Source organism: Sapajus apella, unplaced genomic scaffold (genome assembly GCF_009761245.1).
Source record: "Sapajus apella isolate SASKATOON/1434 unplaced genomic scaffold, GSC_monkey_1.0 scaffold1, whole genome shotgun sequence".
Taxonomy (NCBI): Eukaryota; Metazoa; Chordata; class Mammalia; order Primates; family Cebidae; genus Sapajus; species Sapajus apella.
The window spans coordinates 41,039,975-41,061,586 of record NW_022436941.1 but is presented as its reverse complement, the minus strand read 5'-3'; positions in this window follow the sequence as shown (position 1 = coordinate 41,061,586).

Below are 21,612 nucleotides of genomic sequence, written 5' to 3'. Positions count from 1 at the left end.
CTCCCCCTCACCTATATCTGGCATTTCTCCCCATGCCATTCCCCCCAACTTCCCACCCCCCACTGTCCCTCCCCTATTTCCCCCCAACAGACCCCAGTGTGTAGAATTTTAAGACTTAGCCATCTCTCAGTCGCTGGCAATAAACTCTTAATTTAAAACTCAAAGCATGATGTTTCTTCTACAACTCACTTAAATACAACAGTTTCAGTAATACAAATTGGGTAAACACCAATTTTTAGCTATTACTCTTTCTACTATTTTTTAAAATAATCTTGGAAGGGTGATTCTTTAGTTTTTTGTTTTTTGAAGGGAAAGAGAGGGCGAGAGAGGGTGAGAGAGAGAGAGAGAGAGAGTCTGTGTGTGTGTGTGTGTGTGTGTGTGTGTGTGTGTGTGTGATGAAATTGCAGAAAATTAGATTTTAGTTTAAAGCAAAATTTGTGACTGTTGATTAAAATGATATATAGAAAAATATGGAATATCATGCTGCCTCAGGTTATATGAGGGAGGGATAGGAGAAATATTTTTTGGCATTTCTGCCAATAATTTATGAAGTTAACTGACCAGGCACCTATTATATCCATAATTATGATGAGCTGCTATGAAAATGTCACGAGGTAAACCACAGCTTGCTTTACTGTTGTCTCCATGCCCATAAAAACTTTGTCTTTGTCAGTTCCAATCTTTCTAAACAGGTTCCTGCAAGGTCTCCAGGGTTGGTGTAATGTTAGCTTCAAAATACATATTATATTTAAAGATGAATTCAGCACCTTTTCCTCTACAGGAATAAGCTTAAAACAAATTATTGTGTATCATATACAGCTTTTATATTTATAGTAATTCTCAGGCAAAGCTCAGGATATAAGTATGTACTTTGTAAAATAATAGGGCTTAAGTTCATCAAGTAAATCTGTTGCTACACTTGGTGCTTCTTTCTTATCTTCATTCAAGTTACTTCTTTTGTTTGACATGAAATAGAGAAAAACTCTAAAACTTGAGAAATTTTAAAGTAACATTGTAATATTTATATTTTTAATTATAAACATAGATTTTCAATTTGAGCTTTAATCTTGAAACTTATAACAGGTGACCATAACAAATTTGCTTGAGTTTCAACGTGTCTGCTTTCCTAATATAACAGTGTTTGTATTTTACTTCACATGCAGGGTTCTGTTACGTTTTATGTTAGATGGTAATATTGTGGAATTAGTTAAGACATTAGGGAAATGATAATTAATGAAATAACCATCCTACGGAAACAGTATCATCTTCTTATTTAGATGCGGTTCAGAGAACCTGGGCAACTTATTTAGATTTCATAGCTAATAATTTACACCAACATTAACTTTTTTCAGAATTTTCAAACACATTCAAAACTACATAGTAGTAAAATGAACACACATGTGCCATTGCCAAGCTTACAATAATTAACCTTTGGCCAATCTTATTTAATCAACACTCCTTCCCACTTTTCCTCTCCTTCTGTTTTATGTTGAATCAAATATTCATATTACTTATGTCTTGTGTTAGTCCGTTTTCATATTGCTATGAAGAAATACCCAAGACTGGGTAAGTTATAAAGAAAAAGGGGTTTCGTGGACTCACAGTTTGACATGACTGGGAAGGACTCAAAATCATGGTGGAAGGTGAAGGAGGGGCAAAGGCATGCTGTACATGGTGGCAGGCAAAAGAGAGCCTGTGCAGGGGAACTGCACTTTGTAAAACCTTCAGATCTCATGAGGCTTATTCACTATCAGAAGAATGGCACAGGAAAAACCTGCCCCCATGCTTCAGTCACCTCCAAGCGGGTCCCTCCCACAACATGTGGGGATTATGGGAGCTAAAATTTAAGATGAGATTTGGGTGGGAACACAGCCAAACCATATCATGTCTAAAAGCAAAAAATTATTAAAGAAATTAACAGAAGTGGTATAATTATACTTAAAATTGTAATTTATTAATATCATTAAATATGAGGGTCTCAAATTTCTCTCTCTTTTCAGATTATTTGTTTGAGTTAGGATTATGAGATTAATACATTGAAAGTGGTTGATGTAATTATATATTTAAAATATTCTTTCATAGGTGATATTAAATACTAATATCAACAAAAACCTATAATTTCATTTCCTCTCTTTTTCACAATTATTAACTATTTCATCAAGAATCACAAAATAATGATATTCTATTTATATTAATATTTTTATATTTATGAATGTCAATACCATGAGGAAGAGAAATTTTTCCTCACAAAATTTTAGTTTACGTCTTTGGAAATTCCAGATTTTTGCTTGACTTTTTTCCTTCTTATTTGCAAGTTTTTAAAAAAAATATTGAGTTCTTTATATAACATCCTCCATACCCATACCAAGATTCATAAAACAAGAACTTCTAAGCCTAAAAAAGGCTTAGACAGTCATACAATAATAGTGGGGGACTTCGACACCCCACTAACAATGTTAGATAGCTCATCAAGGCAGTAAAGTAACAAAAATACTGGACATAAATTTGACACCTGACCATTTGAACGGAATAGACATCTACAGAAAACTGCACTCATCAACCACAAAATAAACATTCTTCTCATCTCCACAGGGAACATATCCTAAGATTGGCCACATGCTCAATCATAAAGCAAGTTTCAATAAGTTTTGGAAATTTGAAATCATACCACCCATATACTCAGACCATGGTGGAATGAAAATAAAAATAAATGCCACGAAGCTCTTCCATAACTACAAAATTCCATAGAAATTAAATAACTTACTTCTAAATGATATATGGGTGGACAACCAAATTAACGTAGAAATAAAAGAATTCTTTGAAATTAATAAAAACAGAGACACAACATACCAAAATCTCTCAAATGGAGCAAAAGTAGTGTAAGGAGAAAAGTTTATAGGCCAAAAACCAACCTCAAAATGCTGAGAAGTGTTAAATTTGTGATCTATCATCACACCCAGAAGGACTACAAAAACAAGAACAAACTAGCCCCAAAACTAATAGAAGAAAAAAAAAACTAAAATCAAGGTGGAATTGAAAAAATTGAGATGCAAAATACATACAAAGGATCAATGAAAGAAAATCTTGGTTCTTTGAAAGGATAAAATGACATCTGTAGACTGCTGCTAGATATCAATAAAGAAAAAAGAGAGAAGATCCAAATAGGCACAATCAGAAATGACAAAGGTGGCATTGCAACTAATCCCATGAAGATACAAAAGATCCTCAGAGACTCTTACAAACACCTGTATGTACAAAAACTAGAAAATTTAGAAGGAATGGATACATTCCTGCAAAATCAAACCCCCTAAGAGTGAACCAGAAGAAATTGAAATCCTGAACAGATCAATAATAATTTCTGAAATTGAATAAGTAATGAAGAAAACCTATCAACCAAAAAAAGCTCTGCACCAGATAGATTCACAGGTGAATTCTACCAAATGTACAAAGAAGCTAACATCACTCTGATAACAAAACCTGACAAAGACACAATGAAAAAAGAAAGCTACAGGTCAATATCCATGACAAACATAGATGCAAAAATCCTCAGCAAAATACTCGCAAGCTGAATCTAGCAGGACATCAAAGTTTATTCATCATAATCGAGTAGGCTGTATTCCTTGGATGCAAGTCTGTTTCAACATATGCAAATCAATAAATGTGATTCATCACAGAAACCACATTATTCATAAAAAGAATGAAAAACAAAAACCATATAATCATCTTTATAGACCCAGAAGAAGCTTTCAATAAAATCCAATATCCCTTCACGATAAAAATCCTCAACAAACTAGGCATAGAAGAAATATCTCAAAGAAGAACAGCTTTGACTAACCCATAGCCAACGTCATAATGAATGGGGAAAAGCTGGAAGCATTCTCTTTAAGAATCAGAACCAGACCAGGATGCACACTCTCACAACTCCTATTTCTCATAATACTGGAAGTCCTAGCCAGAGCAGTCAGACAAGAGAAAGAAATAAAAGGCATCCCAATAGAAGAGTCAAATTATGCCTCTTTACAATATGATTCTAATGTAGAAAACCCCAAAGACTCCACCAAAAGGCTCCTAGATCTGATAAATGCCTTCAGTAAAGATTCAAGACACAAAATCAATGTACATATCAATGTAAGTCAGTAGCATTTCTAAACACCTGTAACACTTAAGTTCGTCCAAAGGAAAAGTTGATACTCTTCTATTATGCTATATTTTCTTCTCTCACACTTAATTTATATTTTTCTAGTATTAAAAATGTAATTCTAATAACTTCTTTATGCTACAAAACAAGTGTATGCTTCTCTATTTATTCACAGATATTTTTGCATTCTATAGTACAGTAAATATTTTTATTATACTGCTTCTCTTTATGTATTTCAGAACTGTATCTGAACATGTTAATTAAATTCTTCCTAAAAGCATTCCCAGAATAATCTCTAATCAGCTCAATCTCTCTCTGTGGTATGTAAGTAATACAGTTAAATCATGCTTATTTAGTTCCTGTGTAGATGATCTGTTCTGATCAGTATGACAGAGATTTGATCAAATTGCTTTTTGGAGTATTTCACTTTTCTGCTAAATTTACAAACACTGTTTCAGACAAAGAAAGCTTAGATGAAAGCTTCTATGACCAGATCACAGTGTTCAATTTCTCAGCTCTTTGTTGGGTCTCTAATATAATTTCTGAACATGATATATACTGATTTATTGTCCTGAATTTTATTTTTTTGCCTAAAGCTAGTTATTTTTCCTTAAAGTGAAACATTGATTTGCTTGCCCTCAAACTGAATCTCACACAAGCACCTGCAGTGGTATGCTTCTTGTGACTACAGAATCAGTCAGGAAAAGAAAGCTGTTTTGAACTGTACATGCAACAACGACTGCTCTTCTCTTTTTCCAATCAAAGAAATACCCCAGACTCCCTTCAATAGAAAGCAAACAGAAGTAACAGGTCATGAAAATGTTTATGGAATGGAGTGTAGAAACCAAACACACTGGCAGCCATGTAAACCTTTTAAATTTAAGTGCCTTCATTTTTAGAAGAAATAAAAATAAGCCCAGCTTTTCAAAACATCTCAGGTTCTGCCTGAGCTTTGGAGAGAAATTTTTGCAGATGAATATGTTTTTATATTATCAAGAGATTAATGAATGACTTTAGTTTCTACTATTCAGTATGTAAGCATGTATAACACATCAATTCCATTAAGTTCAGCTCAACAAATAATGTTTCTACAATGCATTAGGAACTATATTAGGTGCATTGAAGAATACAGAGACAAATAAAACATGATTTCTGAGTTCAAGCACACTCCCCAGCCAGGTTAACTTATATCTCCTTTTTATCCTTCATAATCCTTTTAGGTGATGTCCTTTGACAGTTAGATCAAATTAGTTTGGAGATTGTGTTGGAGTTATTAAGTACTTTTTGTGTGTTTCTGAAATGGGGCTACAGTATTTTAGCTACTTAAAACACATTTATTTTAAATTTATGGCCAAGATAATTCTGTTTCTTTGTTTACTATATAGAGAGAAATGAAGATGCTCTTGCTAGCAGAACATGGAGAGAAAAAAGCAGGTTGTTAAGTCAGTTTCTGGCTCAGAAAGTCAGGGTAATACAATGACTAGTGCCAGGTGCTGGAATGTCATGGAACCAGTGAGGCAGGCAATCAGAAAGAAGAGGACTTGGATGTAATCTGTGGCATCTCCTTCTCTAAGGTAAACAAAGAGCACCAGAAATTTTCAGTCTTTGGTGAATATTGAGAAGAGAATATTCTAACTAAACTCTCTTGAAATATAAAAATGATGTGATAGGTAGAATTTTTTTGTGTTTCCTTTATTAGGAAGGCAGTTTCTCTGCCTGCTGTAAGACTTTTCTATGCGCAAGAAGCTGGAAAAAATACAATGTAGATGAACTCTCAGGGAAGGAAAAAAAGCAATATTAAATATGTGCTTCTTCTGGCCACAGAATTATGGGGACAAAAGAGAGCAGAGATAAGAGAAACACCTGGCTGAGATGTTTGAGTCTAAGCCTCATTCCTTTAAAATAAAATCCTGGTGTGAAAAGGTATTTTAGGTAATAGAGGGGATCATTGAAGCCAGTGAGACTTGGCTTTCCATTTTGGACTCTCATAGGGACAACTGCTAGCACGGGACTCTTTACAAAAAGTAGTGTAGCCAGATAGAGGGTGCCTACTTAGTTATTCTTGAGTTACTTTTGGCTCTCTTTGGTTATAAAACATCCGGTGTTTCCTACTCATCCCATATCAGGGGGATTACAGCAGGTGGCTGAGAGTTTGTGGACATTCTGTGAATGAGAGCCAAGATGATTCAGAGAGAGATACAGCAAAGGCTATATGATAGATAATGTCTTCGAGAATCAGAATGCATATGTAATACCAGCTAGAGTGCTGAGCTGGGGCCCAGTCAGACAGAAAGTCCATCTGACCTCCCACCAAGTTGGCAGAGATAAAAGCCGCACATTATTCCAGGCAGTGGTTGAGAAGCAGGAAGCAACATATTGCACAAGAATGGTAACCTGCTATCAGTGCCTCAAAAACCCCAGCCAGCACAGGCACAAGAAGTCAGTACAGAGCAAGGGAGTTTTCTTTGTTCTAATGCTGTGAAGTCAAGTAAACTGCATTTAATAAACCTGGTTGTCTTCCTGGAGTGGAACACATATAACTGAAGCATTATTTAGATTGCTAAGAGACTAAGTTTTAAAAGGGACTAAGACATAAGATAAACATTTTACTGGGATGGGCAAATTTAATATTTATGTTTACTATTCAATAGCATTATGAGCTACTCAGTAATATCAGTTATACATAAAAGAACGTCTATGTTCTGTGCACATTAAATGCAATGTAAATAAATTTGTGACCCACATTAGAATTACATTGCAGCTCTTTTTGTCATCAATTCTATATATACCAATGGGACATAAGTGACTTGAGGGCAGAAAGAAGTCTTATTCTTCTTTAGTATCTGTTATGATTAGCGTAATCGTTGACGTATACAAAGTATTGAAACGATGTTTGTTAGATTGAAATGAATTTATTGCCACTAAGAACATTTGCTTTGAAATCAAGGTTTTCTTGTACTTAGGCTGAATAACCCTAGGCTAAACTTTTAGTATTTTTCAAAAGATTCTTAATTTTGAAAGATTGGTTCAAAGCCAGTCTAAGCTGAGGTACAGGGATGAACAAAGACAGAGATAGGAAACACAGAGTGTGTTTGCAAAATGTGAGTTCCACAGTTTGACTTACAGGTGATTATCATTGTCAGGATTAAATTTCATTAATAATATTAACATTGACAATTTACTAAGCACTTTTACCATATACATGCTACTGTGCTTATAATTTAAATCCTTTATTCAATGGGCAATCCTATGACAATGGCTAATAGTTTTGTATAAATCAGATTCCAATTAGGAGACAGAAATCACACAGCAAATTAGACAGGCTAAGTTAAATATAAGATTTACTAACTATAATATAGGGCTGGGTGGTGAAGGGAAAAGACAATTTTAAAGCATTTAGAAATAGCAGATACAGGTAGAAGGCTCTACCTCTACTTCTGTGTGCCCAGCACATAAGAAAGAGGCAAATCTGCATGAAGTTTCTCTCACAGGACTGAGATGCAGGTCTTGCTGGAAAGGGTGTCACTGTGTCTCACTCAATGGTGGAGAAGTTGGCTGAGGTGTTGCAAGGGCAGGACTCACTGGGGTATTTGTCTTTTGGGGGTAATGACATTAAGTTGCTCATGGGGAAGACCTGAGAATTAGAACTACAGTAGTTGCCCATCATCCATGGGGGGATACATTCCCAGCACATTCCTGAGTGCCTAATGATCAGCTTTCTCAAGTATGTCAAAGTCTCAGAGGCTCGTGTTTTAGTCCTGAGATATATCAAACTGTATATTACCCATAATGTATTTGGACTTATAAAAAGGAATTACTTAGAATTCTAATTCTCACTTGGAGAAATGTGCAAGGATTTCTAGAATCTGTGTTTTACTGGATTCACTATTGCATCATACCTACTTTCACTGAACTGAGTCTTAGAACTCAGTGTCAGACTGATCTCTCTGGTTTATCTTCGTCCTTTCATCGTACTTCAGACTTGCGGACAATATAATGTAGTGCTTAAGAATGTGTTGACAGTCCCAAGAATGTATCATAGAGAACTCGAGAGATAGGGAGTGTAATGGACCATGGGCCCCAGATGCCGTGTTCAAGAACTCATGGCTTCACTTGCACGGATACACACCTCCTACTGGCTGCCCCTGGTTTCTGACTAAGCGCAGCAGGGAGATAAAGGGAAGCTCTGTCCTGGGAGACAGCGAACTTCTTTGATGGGAACTTTGGCCTGAGGACTGTCTGATGGTCTTGCCAAACCTTCCATGGATTGTCTTGCAGTTCTGATCACTCGCATCCAACCCTTTCCTTTCTTTTTTTTTAAACTTCTGCAGTGACTTATATAGTTACTTTACATAGTGGTTTGACATCTCTCCAATCCTTTTCTGGCTTCTTCCTCATTTTACCATAGAAGATTTCTGAAATAAAATCCTTTTGTTTTTTATTCTGTCTTGATGTCTGCTTCTTGGATGTTATGAACTAACTCAGCTCTGGTTTTAGATAAATGGGTTCAAATATGGGCTCTGCAATATACTGGCTATGTACATGGCCTGTGTCAGTTACTTGAAACTCTGTGTTCTGTAGTTTAGTCATTCATAATATGGGAATAATAATGGTTGTATACTACACAAGGTTTTAAGGAACAAATACATTCATGTATATGAAACACAAGTAAGTCCAGCTGTTATCATACTATCATGTTCACAGCACTGAACATGATAAGAGAAAATACCATATGAAATATTAAAGGTGTTTTTCAACATATCTCATTAGACAACTCTTGAATTCATACTTGCAAATAAAGAAGAAGTCATTATATCTGAGAAACTTCAAGAGTAAAAGCAGAAGTAAAGTACAATATTCATGCTTTCCATACATTGATAGCACAATAATTAACATAGCAAAAATTTCCACATGCATAATTTAAAAGGCCTTATTTTGCTGTATCGAACCACCTGACATGAATAAAAAGAGACAATAATTTACAGGATCAGTGGGATCTTATTGAAGGCTGGGATACCCTACATGTAAATGAGACGTGTGAAGGATAAGAGAAAACAGTAAGCAGACATCTGCTGAACCATAGGCAGCTTCTTGTATGTAACCACTTTAAAAGTGATGTTTTCCACATATCTTTATAAAAATGTAATTGTTCTAATTAATATTTTCTCAATGAAATTTTAATATGAACATAAATGTCTTGGAACAACAATCCCAGAATATTATTACATGATCCCATCCTATATTACACTTCATGTTTTTGAAACATTTTATAAGTTATTTTAAATAATTTTTACAACCACATGAGAGGTAATAGGACAAATATTAACAATTTTATTTTATATAAAGGTAAACAGATGAATTAACCAATAATGACCCTGTAGAGAGCATTTTGCTTATTCTCCCTTTATAGTTTAGTGAAATTCCAGATCTAATTGTCACCAGAAAAGGGATATTGTCCTAGACCCCAAGAGTGGTTTTAGAACTCATGAAGCTAATAATTCAGGGTGAGCTGCAGAATATGGTGATGTTAGCAGTTTACTACAGAGTATTACAGAGCAGGGTGACTTCAGAAAGCAAAATTAGAAACACCACTTCCTAAAATATAATGCTTATTTTATAGGATGTTAGAGCTAAGAATAATGCGTTTTATTACAAAGGCTTATGATCAGCCTGTGACAGGCTGTTAGTATTGTCACTCTCTTGTGTAACTATTGATTTCAACAAGAATTTGTGGTTGTTCTTTATCTTTAAGATGACACCTGTTCTTAAATTAAGAATGCTTTTTGTTCTAAGAGGTCTTATTTAGTTAGTTAGCATCATTAACTCATTCCCTCAACCATAAACATCTTATGGCCAAGAGTGCCTAACTTTATGGGAATGTAACCGAATAAGTCTCACTTGATTGGGTCTTCATTCAAGATGGAGTCATACGGGTTTAGACACCTCTGACATAATCAAGAAATGGATAAGTTTAGTCATATCCAGAACTTTTATTCATTTATATCTTTTCAATACTACATCAGTTGGGTCTTATATGAAATGTATGAAACATCCCATGGTGTTATGGAGCAGAAATTACTCTGGGCTTTGTCCAACTAACTGAACTCTGCAAGTGGAGTCATTTCTGGGGCCTTTGTTAGAAGATATTTAATGCAGTGATAAACACTGTTTCCAAACAATCAGTCAGATCTTATTCAAGTAGCCTCTCCAAAATCTTCAGCTGTTTGGTCTCTTACATGGCTCTCATCTGGATTCTGTCCAGGACAAGTAGCCAGTGAAACATACGGATTTTAGTCTCCCCTGGTGAGTGAAAATGTGTTTGATTGCATAGCTGAGAGCTTATAGAGAGGAAGACCAGCACACATGTAGCAGATACAAACCCCTGATGGATCTTGCTCTGCATCTGCTTTGAAAATGGGTTGTGACAGTGCTTTAATTTATATAAGGTTAGGCATATTTTCCTGGTGTTTGTGACTCTAAAGGAACATTTCTGTAAGACTTTTGAAATATACTTTGTCTTCTCCCTTTATTTTAAATTTTTGCTACAGCATAAGCCATTATTCTCATTTCACATATGTATAGCTGGAAGAAATTTATAAAACCTGAGCATGTTTCCAACTGAATAGTAGGTTTTTCAATGAATTACCATGGATTAAAAGTTCATTCTGGACCCTAAGAGCAGTTCTTGGATCTCATGCAGCTAAGAATTCAGGGTGAGTTGTAGAATATAGTGAAGTTAGCATAGCTCTGATGTAATATTGAAAAGATATAAATGAGCCTAAAAGTTCTGAATGTGACTAAACTTATCCATTTCTTGATTATGTCAGAGGTATCTAAACCAGAATAACTCCATCTTGAATGAAGACCCAATCAAGTGAGACTTATTCGGTTACATTCCCATAAAGTTAGGCACTCTTGGTCACAAGATGTTTACGGTTGAGGGAATGAGTTAATGATGCTAACTAACTAAATAAGACCTCTTAGAACAAAAAGCATTCTTAATTTAAGAACAGGTTTCACTTTAAAGATAATAGAACAACCATAAATTCTTGTTAAAGTCAACTGTAACACAAGAGAATAGCAATACTAATAGCCTGTCCCAGGTTAATCACAAGCCTTTGTAATAAAGTGCATTATTCTTAGCTCTAATATCCTTTAAAATAAGCATTATATTTTAGGAAGTGGTGTTTCTCATTTTGCATTCTGAAGTCGCCCTACTCTGTAATAGTCTGTAATAAACTCTGCTAACGTCACTATATTCTGCAAGTCACCCTGAATTCTTAGCTGCATGAGATCCAAGAACTGCTCTTAGGGTCCAGAATGAACCTTTAATCTATGGTAATTCATTGAAAAACCTACTATTCAATTGGAAACATGCTGAAGTTTTATAATTTCCTATAGTTATACATATGTGAAATGAGGATAATGGCTTACGTTGTAGCAAAAGTTTAAAATACGACTTATTCTTTTTAAAAAATAAATTATAACAGTATGTTAAAATGGGACTTTCTGCCTCAGTTTAGGCTAACGTCCAAGAAAATGGGTAGTTAATACTTTCACATTTCAAAGTGAGGTTCTAGATAACTTAATCAGAACTTGTAAAAAAAAGATGTTTTAGAAAAGTTTTTGTGAACTCTAGCAGAGGCATTACATGTGGCCAAATAAATGTAGACTGTGAAGAATGAGCTGAGAGTTGTAACATTCCCCCATGTCAGGGTGAGGGGAGTGTGAGTCATGTTTTTTCCTGCTTCAAGCCTGGGAACAGGAGCCTCCTAGGACCACTCAAAAATCTTATGGGTTTTGCCATAGGTCAAAGATGAATATTTCCAGTGGACCAATTGTAGGTTAACTGCTGAAGAAAGACATTCTTCAATTCAAGAGGGACTTTTCTCAAGATGTCCACCTGGAACATAATGGAGCCCAAATTGAAGTAGCAGGGAATCAAAGAGTAATCAATGGGGTTAACTGAAGTGCTACTTGGATGAGAGGAATGCTGGTGAGGGACCCCAGGACATGAGGATGTGTAAAAAAGCCCATAAAGAACCTTACAAAAGAAACAGCTCTCATTAAAGGCCATTCATGTGCTGTCTACATCAACACTGGATCAACTCATATCTTTTTCCTCTCCATTCACTTCCAGTCTAGGGGATAGAACAAAAAGGGAAATGTCAATTTTGTCTCCAATTTCCACTTTAGACTTTCAACCTTCAGATATCCTGAGGTAGAAATAGAAAAAAAAATTCTCTCTCTCTTTTATTTATTTATTTCTTAGTTTTATTTATTTTTTTTGAGACAGGGTCTCACTCTGTCACCCCAGGTCAGAATCCAGGTCACAATCACAGCTCACTGCCATCGTCAGACTCCTGGGTTTAAGTGATCCTCCCACCTCAGCCTCCTCAGTAGCTGGGACTACAGACACATACCACCATACCCTGTTAATATTTTAATTTATATTTTGTAGACACACGGTCTTACTGTGTTGCCCAGGCTGGTCTTGAACTCCTGGCCTCAAACACTCCTTCCTCCTTGGCCTTCCAAAGTGCTGGCTCACAGTGTGAACCACTACACATGGCCTTACTTTTTTTTCTTTTTTAAACAGCTTTATTGAGGTAACAGGTTTGTTTATACTTTCCTACATATTTTAACAGTTTTGTTTACATACCATAAAATCTACTTAAGTAATTATTTCAGTTATTTTTAGGAGGCTCACAGACTTATGCAACTAAACTTTTAAAACATTTCCATCAGCTTAAAAAATTCACTTATGTTCTTTTCTGTCAACCTCAACTGTAAGGCAATGACTTAATACCCCGCTGTAAGGCAACCACTCAATGTGTTTTCAGTCTCTATGCATGTGCCTTTTCTAGAAACTTCATACCAATTGAGTGATGCAATAGGTAATCTTTTGTGTCTGGCTTATTTCATTAGCATATCCTTGTGGTTATTCCACATTGTAACATGTGTCATTACTATTATATTTATGACCACGATCATTACTATCATGATCACTACTATCAGATTTGTGAGTCTTATTTCATACTATGTACTGTATATATCTCAATTTGTTATTCTAGTCACCGGTTAGTGGACACTTAGATTATAATTTGGGGCTAGCATTAATACTGTTTGCTATGAACATTCCATGTATAAGTCTTTGTGTGGACATATATTTCATGTCTCTTTGGTAGATACCTAGAAGTGGAATTGGTGGGTCATATGGTAAGCACTGTTTTCCAAGGTGATTATACCAGTTTACATTCTCATCAGCATTGTATAAGTGTTCTAGTTGCTCACATCCTAGCCAAGTTGATATTGTCAGTTGCTTTGATTGCAGCCATTCTAGTCAGTGGTAATGGTGTCACATCGTAAATTTAATTTACATTTCCCTAAGGGCTAATGGCATTGAGCACTTTTTTTTTTTTTTTTTTTTGCTCAATATAAAAGATGGAACTTTGTTTTGTTTTTACTAAGTTGTTTGCTTTATTCTAAGTCCTTTGCATTCCCATATACATTTTAGAATTAGCTTGTTAATTTCTATTAAAAAGCCTAAAAGGATTTATTTTGTTTTGTTTTTTGAGACAGAGTCTCACTTTGTCACCCAGGCTGGAGTGCATCTTGAGAGACAGGGTCTTGCTTTGTCACCCAGGCTGGAGTGCAGTGGCACAAATCTGGCTGACTGCAGCCTTGACATTCTCAGCTCAAGCAATCCTCCTGGCTCAGCCTCCCGAGTAGCTGGAACTACAGTCATGTGTCACCATGTCCAGCTAATTTTGTATTCTTTGTGGAGATGGGTTTTTCCTGTGTTGCCCAGGCCGGTACTAAACTCCTGAGCTCAAGTGATCTGCACACCTTGGTCTCCTATGGTGCTGGGATTATAGACATGAGCCTGGCCAGCTGGACTGGATTTTAATAGGAATTACATTGAATCTATAGAACAATTTGGAAATAATTGCCACAAATTTTTGACCTGAAGGAAGCTCAGAATTTCAAAAATTGTTACACAAGAATGAACATTTAATTAATAAACTGAAATTGTTCTTGTATACAGATGTGACTAGAGAACATTCAGTCTCTGAGTCACCAAAGTCATGGGATTGCCCCTGACTTTCATTCAAGTGCAGAACAGAGCCTGCCTGCCCCACAAGATGGGTTTTAAGAGGCCAGTCATGAAGAAAGATAGCGTTATGGACTGATTGTATCTATTAGATCTAATATTTTAGCTTATTAATTGAAGTTTTAGTCAAAGTCATTTGAGACAATCAGAAATTCTGCCTGATACTTTTTCTTAATTTTGTTAAAGCTTTTGACTAAAAGCTTTAATCTACCTGTAAAATTATATAAATTGTAGTAATATGAATATTCCATGTTTGTTTGTGTTTTCATCAAACCATTCTTTCATTTATGTGTTTATTTTTCAAATAAACAATATACAGGGAGAACAAAAACCACATCTAATCCCCCACATCCCCTTCCAAATCTTTGCAATACCTTAAGATTTTAAAAATCAATCAAATAATCTTTCACAGGCTTTAAGGAATTGCAAATATATATATTTTAAAACCAAAGAGAAGGGAGTATGAAGGCTCTTTTGTCTACCATTTTATATTCTTTGGCATGATCTCTGGATCCTTCACTTCCTTTAGCTGTTTTTATGTATTATACACAAAGAAAATGTTACTTTCAGGGAAAATTACATGCATTGTTTACCTATGGATTATTAGAAAATGCAAGGAAAACATTATTTGGTCTGATAAACTCGTTTTGTGATAACATAAATGATCTAAGAATCTAAGCCTTTGAGTAAAATAGATTGGAGATACATTGAAACAACAGCAACAACAACAACAACAATAAAACAAAGCAAAAAAAAAGTCCCCAAACAGGCCTAAAGACACACAGTGTGATCTCCCTGGAGAAATGAGGACTCAGTCACAGCAACAATTGATAACATAATGAGGGACATTTAATTTTTCCCATGATTAATTAAATAAGGAAATTAAACAAGACAAAGAATGAATACCTGAGAAAGAAACAAGCATCACATAATTACAGCCATTTGTCTGTTTCCTGACTTTATTGCTTAATTTTCTTTTAACCTTAAAGATGCCCATATTTTATTTGGTCAAACTGGTACAGAAGGAAGTTAATGAAGACCTAACAATTCAGAGAAGAATAGAGTTTCTTTGAACTCACCTTACAGATGACCAGGACTAGGAGATGTTTGTTTTGTTCCTTTTCCTTTTGAAGGGCACCACACCCAATAGCTGATAGTAGTAAGCACTTTAGTTGATTAATTTGGTCTGAATCTTGGCTTTATTTCTTCTAACAGGAGAAACTTGAGCGTATATAAGAGGCACTTAAGATTCTTGTTAAAAACGCACTTTCCTGGGCCCTATTTTCAGAAATTCTGATTTACCGTCACCTGGCAACACCCAGGAGAATCTGCATTTTAATAAGGACCATAGGTGTCTCTGCTGCTAAAGAGCTGGGCCACACTTTGGGGAAACTGCTCTGATGAGTATGTTTTCTGATCACAATTTTCCAACTGAATCATCTCTCCCAAAGGACTGCTGTGGCTGTACATTTATAGCCAGTTGAAGGTTTGATAAGAACAGCTGAGGAGTTGTGAATAGTGCTTAATTGTAGGAAAGCTAATTAGCCTCTCAAAGGACAGAGAAAATAAATTATGGATTGTAACTTATTTTAATAGTCACAGTTTAAGTGGAAAGCACAATGAGGCATAAGCAGTTTAACTTGATTAACACACTTCAGAACTCATTAAATCTATCATTTTTCTTTCTATCCCATTCCTTCCTCCCTGATCTTTATTTTCTCTTTTCATATATCTTTTTTTCCGCTTTCAATAGATGATTTCATTCTGTATGTCTCCTCCTCATGATTTCTTTCATTTTATGTTGAATCTCCTATATCTTTATTTCTTTCACTTTCCATCAAGTTGTTATTTTTATACTCCACTCATATTTATTTATTTTTATTTTTATTTTTCTTCTCCTTCTCCAATAGATATATTGCCATCTCATATGCACACTGTTCATTACAATCAACTCTTCCTGATCCCGACTGAGTTACACTATTCAGAGCAACATTATTGATGATCAAATGAGATAATTTATAGGAAAGTGCTTTGAAAATCAGTAAAGATTTATTAAGCTAAGACACAAAAATTTATTTTGACTTTAAAACTTACCAAGAATCATTACTGGAATTGAATTCAAGATTGTTTTCACCAACAAGGAAGAATACACATGTGTCAAAGACACAACAAAGCCTGGCTCTCCATGTTTCTCCTGGAGGAAACTGATGTTTTAAAGTTAGTACCCTCACATGGAGAAAGGCAGTAGCCCAAGAGGGTAGCTCAAAGCTGAGGTCCCTGCTCTTCTATCGTTGGGAGGGGTGGAGGGAAGAACACATCAACAATGAAGGGAAATTAAGAACATTTAAGAAATTTTGATCTTAAAAGAAACTAAGAAAATTCTTCCCAATGGATTTCAAGAAAATTTGTAATCTTACAGTTTTACACACTACTCTGTTTTGTTTATTGCAACAACATTGATTTACAGAAATCTGACCATGGCCTACTTATAGATTTTTCTATTTTGCATTACTCACTTACTCTGTAATTCATGAGATAAAAGCAAAATAAATGCTTATTTTTTCTATTTACTAATTTTCATAACAATGTGTGGGTATCCTAGCAATTTCCAAAGATAATTGTTAAGATTTTTTTTTTTTTTATTTTTAAGTTCAGGGACACATGTGCAAGTTTGTTACATAGGCAAAGTTGTGATGTGCGCGTTTGTTACATAGGCAAAGTTGCACAGATTATTTCATCATCCAGATATTAAGGCTAGTACCCATTAGTTATTTTTCCTGATCGTCTCTCTCCTCCCTCTCTCCATCCTCCAATAAGTCCCAGTGTATGGTTTTCCCTTCTGTGTGTCCATGTGTTCTCATCGTTCCCTTCCCACTTATAAATGAGAACATGCAGTATTTGGTTTTCTGTTCCTGTGTTAGTTTGCTAAAGGTAATTGTCTCCAGCTCCATCCATGTCCCTTCAAAGGAAAGGATCTTGTTCTTTTTTATGACTGCATAGTAATAATATTCCATGGTGTATGTATACCACATTTTCTTAATCCAATCTTTGATTCATGGGCATTTACGTTGATTACATGTCTTTGCTATTGTGAATAGCGTTGCAATAAACGAACATACATGTACATGTGTCTTTAAAGTAGAATGACTTATATTTCTGTGGGTGTATACCCAGTAATGGAATTCCTGATTTGAATGGTATTTCTGTTTTTAGGCCTTTGAAGAATCGCCCCACTGTCTTCTACAATGGTTGAACTAATTTACACTACCACCAATGGTAGATAAACATTCCTTTTTCTCTACAACCTTACCAGCATCTGTTATTTTTTGACTTTTAATTTGTCATTATATACTTAGTAAACATTATTTGACAATTCTGTATTTTGCAGTTGTTATCATTTATTATTATTGTTATTTAAACAGTTCCATCTGTGTGAAGTGGGAGCTTGTTTTCAGGTTGGCACTATGTCTTTTGAACATACTAGTCTTTGTTTTCTGTCAAAATAGGCTATCTCAGATATCTCTTACACGTCACCTGATCCAGTTAAGTCCCCAAGGAGCCTTGGTTTCTTTCAGTAAGGAAAGCATAATTAGAATTCCACAATTTGGAAGTTGCCTGGTGTCTTATCCTCTTGATTAGAAGACAAAAGAACATTGAGAGGAAATGGCAGCATGATCAGAGGACAGTAGTTTGTGTAAATACTTTAGGAAAACAAGAATGCTGGAGATTTTAATAAAATATCTCCTTGCAAGTTATTTTTCATCTTTTATTCTAACTTAACCTGTTTCCTTATGTTTTGGTTTAACATTTGTTCTCATTTTGTAGGTACATATTTATTATCCTTTTTTGTGTGTGTGTATGTCTCCTCAGTATTAACTTATTAACTCTGAAAAACAAAATTGCTACCATGAATGACTTGAGCAAACAGTCTCAACCAATGTTTTTCTATTAGCTGGATTATTAGTATGCTGAGTAATGTATGAATATATATTTAGGCTTAAGATTTGGTTCATTAATTATCTAGTACTATTTTCCCCTTTCTAAATTGTAAAGCTCTTATTAATGAAACTGATGGGTAGCAAAAAACACTTAGTGAATGTTCCAATTTTGCATTAGTGTGTTAGACAGCTAAGAGGAATATACAGAATTATAGTGTTTTAGAGGTATACAATCTGGAAAAAAATTACTGTTTTCTATCTTACAGATGAATAGAGACCAAAAAGATGAGATAATTTCCTCAGTGACGCATATGAGGAAATATTGCTAAAAATATGATTTTGAGCATTTTGCCTTATATACCAATGTTCATTTTTTTTAGGGAAAATCAGTTGAATATTCAACTTTTTAAAAAATATGCTTTAAGCATATAAGGAAATGGAAGGAAAACAACCAAGTATTTATTCAAAATATGTAATATGTATATAATTACATGTACATGAGAAAAATACAGACATTAAATTAATTATATGGCATTCTCATCATGAAATTTGTTTTAAAGGAATGTTTAAGAAAGGAAAATATGGTTGAGAAAATGTTTATGATAGAAAATGTTTCCATGCTGAAATGATAGTTTATAAGTCATTTTCTCACTTTTTTGAAAGTTTATTTTAAATTAAGTACTTTGAATGAAGGTGATTTATAGATTTTCTTATACTGCAATTTCATTTGGTGGACAAAACCCAAATTAGAAAAGGAAACAATGCATTTAAATGATAAAATGTTTTAAAATAAGTTTAGACATATCTGTTTTTAAGGACATAGATTCCACATTTCTATTAGCAGAAAGCAGACAGAGCGCATTGGAATGGCTTTTAATTTTCACAATGACTGTTTAACTTCAGTAGCAGTTTCTCCAATTTTTTTTTGAGATGGAGTCTTGCTCTTTCACCCAGGTTGGGGTGCAGTGGCACAATCTCAGCTTACTGCAACCTCTGCCTACTGCATTCAAGTGGTTCTTCTGCCTTAGCCACCCGAGTAGCTGGGACTGCAGGTGTGCACCACCATGCCCAGATAATTTTTGTAGTTTTAGTAGAGACAGGGTTTTGCCCCACTGACCAGGCTGGTCTCAAACTCCCAACCTCATGATCCACCTGCCTCGGCCTGCCAGCATGCTGGGATTACAGGTGTGAGCCACTGTGCCTGGCCCTCTCCAGTTTTTAAGATCACATTCCTGTCTTGAATATTTGCCTAGATTTGTCTTTGTTATCCATTTATTTGTTGCAGTACCATGATAACCCTTACATTCTGTGAAATAAATATTTATTAGGTAAAAGATATATAACACTGTGCCAAACATTGTACGAGATACTGTGGTAACAGAGTTCCTGACCTACAGGACCTGTAAGAATAAAAGCACAACCAGAATATGAAATGTGTAAGAGAGTAAATGTGGCCTTACCTCCTTAGCATCAAGAAGTGAAGTTCATTCTTCAATCCTTAAATGGAAATTGGCTCTCTCTATTTCTTTTATGGATAGAATGAGATAGTTTAGTCCAAAGGAGAATGGAAAAGCAGGTTGAAAAAACCCAGGGCACACCAGCCAGCAGCCAATGCAAGCTGCCAGACATGAGTCAGACCATCTGGGGCCTTCCTGCTGAGCTGAGTTCCAAGCTGAATGCAGACACATACATGAACACAGGCAAACTCAGCAGAGAAACCTCCTAACCAATCCTTAAGATACATGAAAAATAATATTGGTTATTTGTTATCCACTAAGGAGTGGAGGGTGGTGGTCAACACAAAGTAGTAGTTAGCCAGAAATAAAACACAATGTTTTATAAAAGAGCAGAAAACATATTTCATATAAGGAAAGACCATATTTAGCTCAGGAGAAATATGAACTTGTTGATGAAGAATGTGGTGTTTGATATTTGTACTAAACCATGTATCTGAAACACGCATGGAGGAATGTGGTAGAAGAACTTTAAAGCCAGGATGAGGCATTCATATCCAGCCCAGAAGTCAATGAGATACTAACCTTGTTTGTTTAGGGAAGTGGCATAAACACACTGCAAAGCCAGTAACCAGGAGAAGAAAAAGAATGTTGAGGCACCTCATCAATGATTGTTGAATGAATGACCAGAATTTTTCTAATCTATAAGATGTAAACATTCAGCGAAATCTGACTTAATGTCAGTTTACTCCACTGTGAGAAAGTGTCAGGAAATGACAGTTCATTAAAGGGCCTGAGAACAGGAGTGAATAAAATGTCTTAATGTTGAGTAAAATGTTGACTATATTGGCATGCTGCAAACCTGCATGGATATATTTTGAATTAATAAATAAAATGACCTTTATGGCAAAGTGTGCTATTAATTTATGCATGGTCACAGAGTACTTCATGACACATAGCCTACATGTGGAAAACATTTGCCCTCCTTGGTCATTTGGATTAATTTGTACCATAAATGCATCTTTTACCACCCTGGTCTCAGATTCATGGGTTTGATGTATGGCACTGTTTGGGTCTTTATTTTCCCTTTTAACTTTCCTGGAGGGAGTCTTCCAGCATGACCACAGTGATTGATGTCCACATTCCCTGTGATTAACCTCACAGGGTGTGTATGTGGACAGCTTTATGGCTCATGGAACTCTGGGAACATTTCCAACGCTTTCAATTTGTTTCCTCTTGTTTTTTGCTGTCTTTCAAAGAGAGAAGTTTGAGCTTACTTTTTTACTTTATCTAACATTATCTCATAGAGAACCACTCTTATATCTTGACTTCAGATACTGTATCCTTGTCTGAGGGTATCACTGTGCCATTCACTAGACGCTTTGCATGAGCTCATTTGTGATGTTATCTATTATTGGTTGTATCACCTGCCTCTAGCTTTGGGCCATTGCTTAATTTCTTCAGCACAGAGTGTTGTACATTGGAGACACTCAGTAGATCTTTGTTTTTGTTTATGATATGCTGTTATAATGCTGTGTTAATTAATTACATTGTCTCTGTATAGCACTTTAGCATGTACTATATGGATTTGTCGGCTTTGCTGAATGTGAGTGGTGATTTTTACCATTTATATTATTTATTTTCTTGTGCTTGAATCTGTCTTCTAAGCTGCTGTAACTAAAATTGCCGTTCTTATTGTCATATTCCCTACTAATTAAAGATATAATAGGTGCTTCTCCAGTCATTAGGCTAAGACTAATGAACACATCAGTTATGGGTAACCTGGAACAAGTAGCAAAAACTTTCAGCTTGAGCTACATCTCAACAGCACAACTGTTAAAACCATCCCTCCTTCCCACTTCCTTCTTTCCTTCCTTCCTTCCTTCTTTCCTTCCTTCCTTCTTTCCTTCCTTCCTTCCTTCCTTCCTTCCTTCCTTCCTTCCTTCCTTCCTTCCTTCCTTCCTTCCT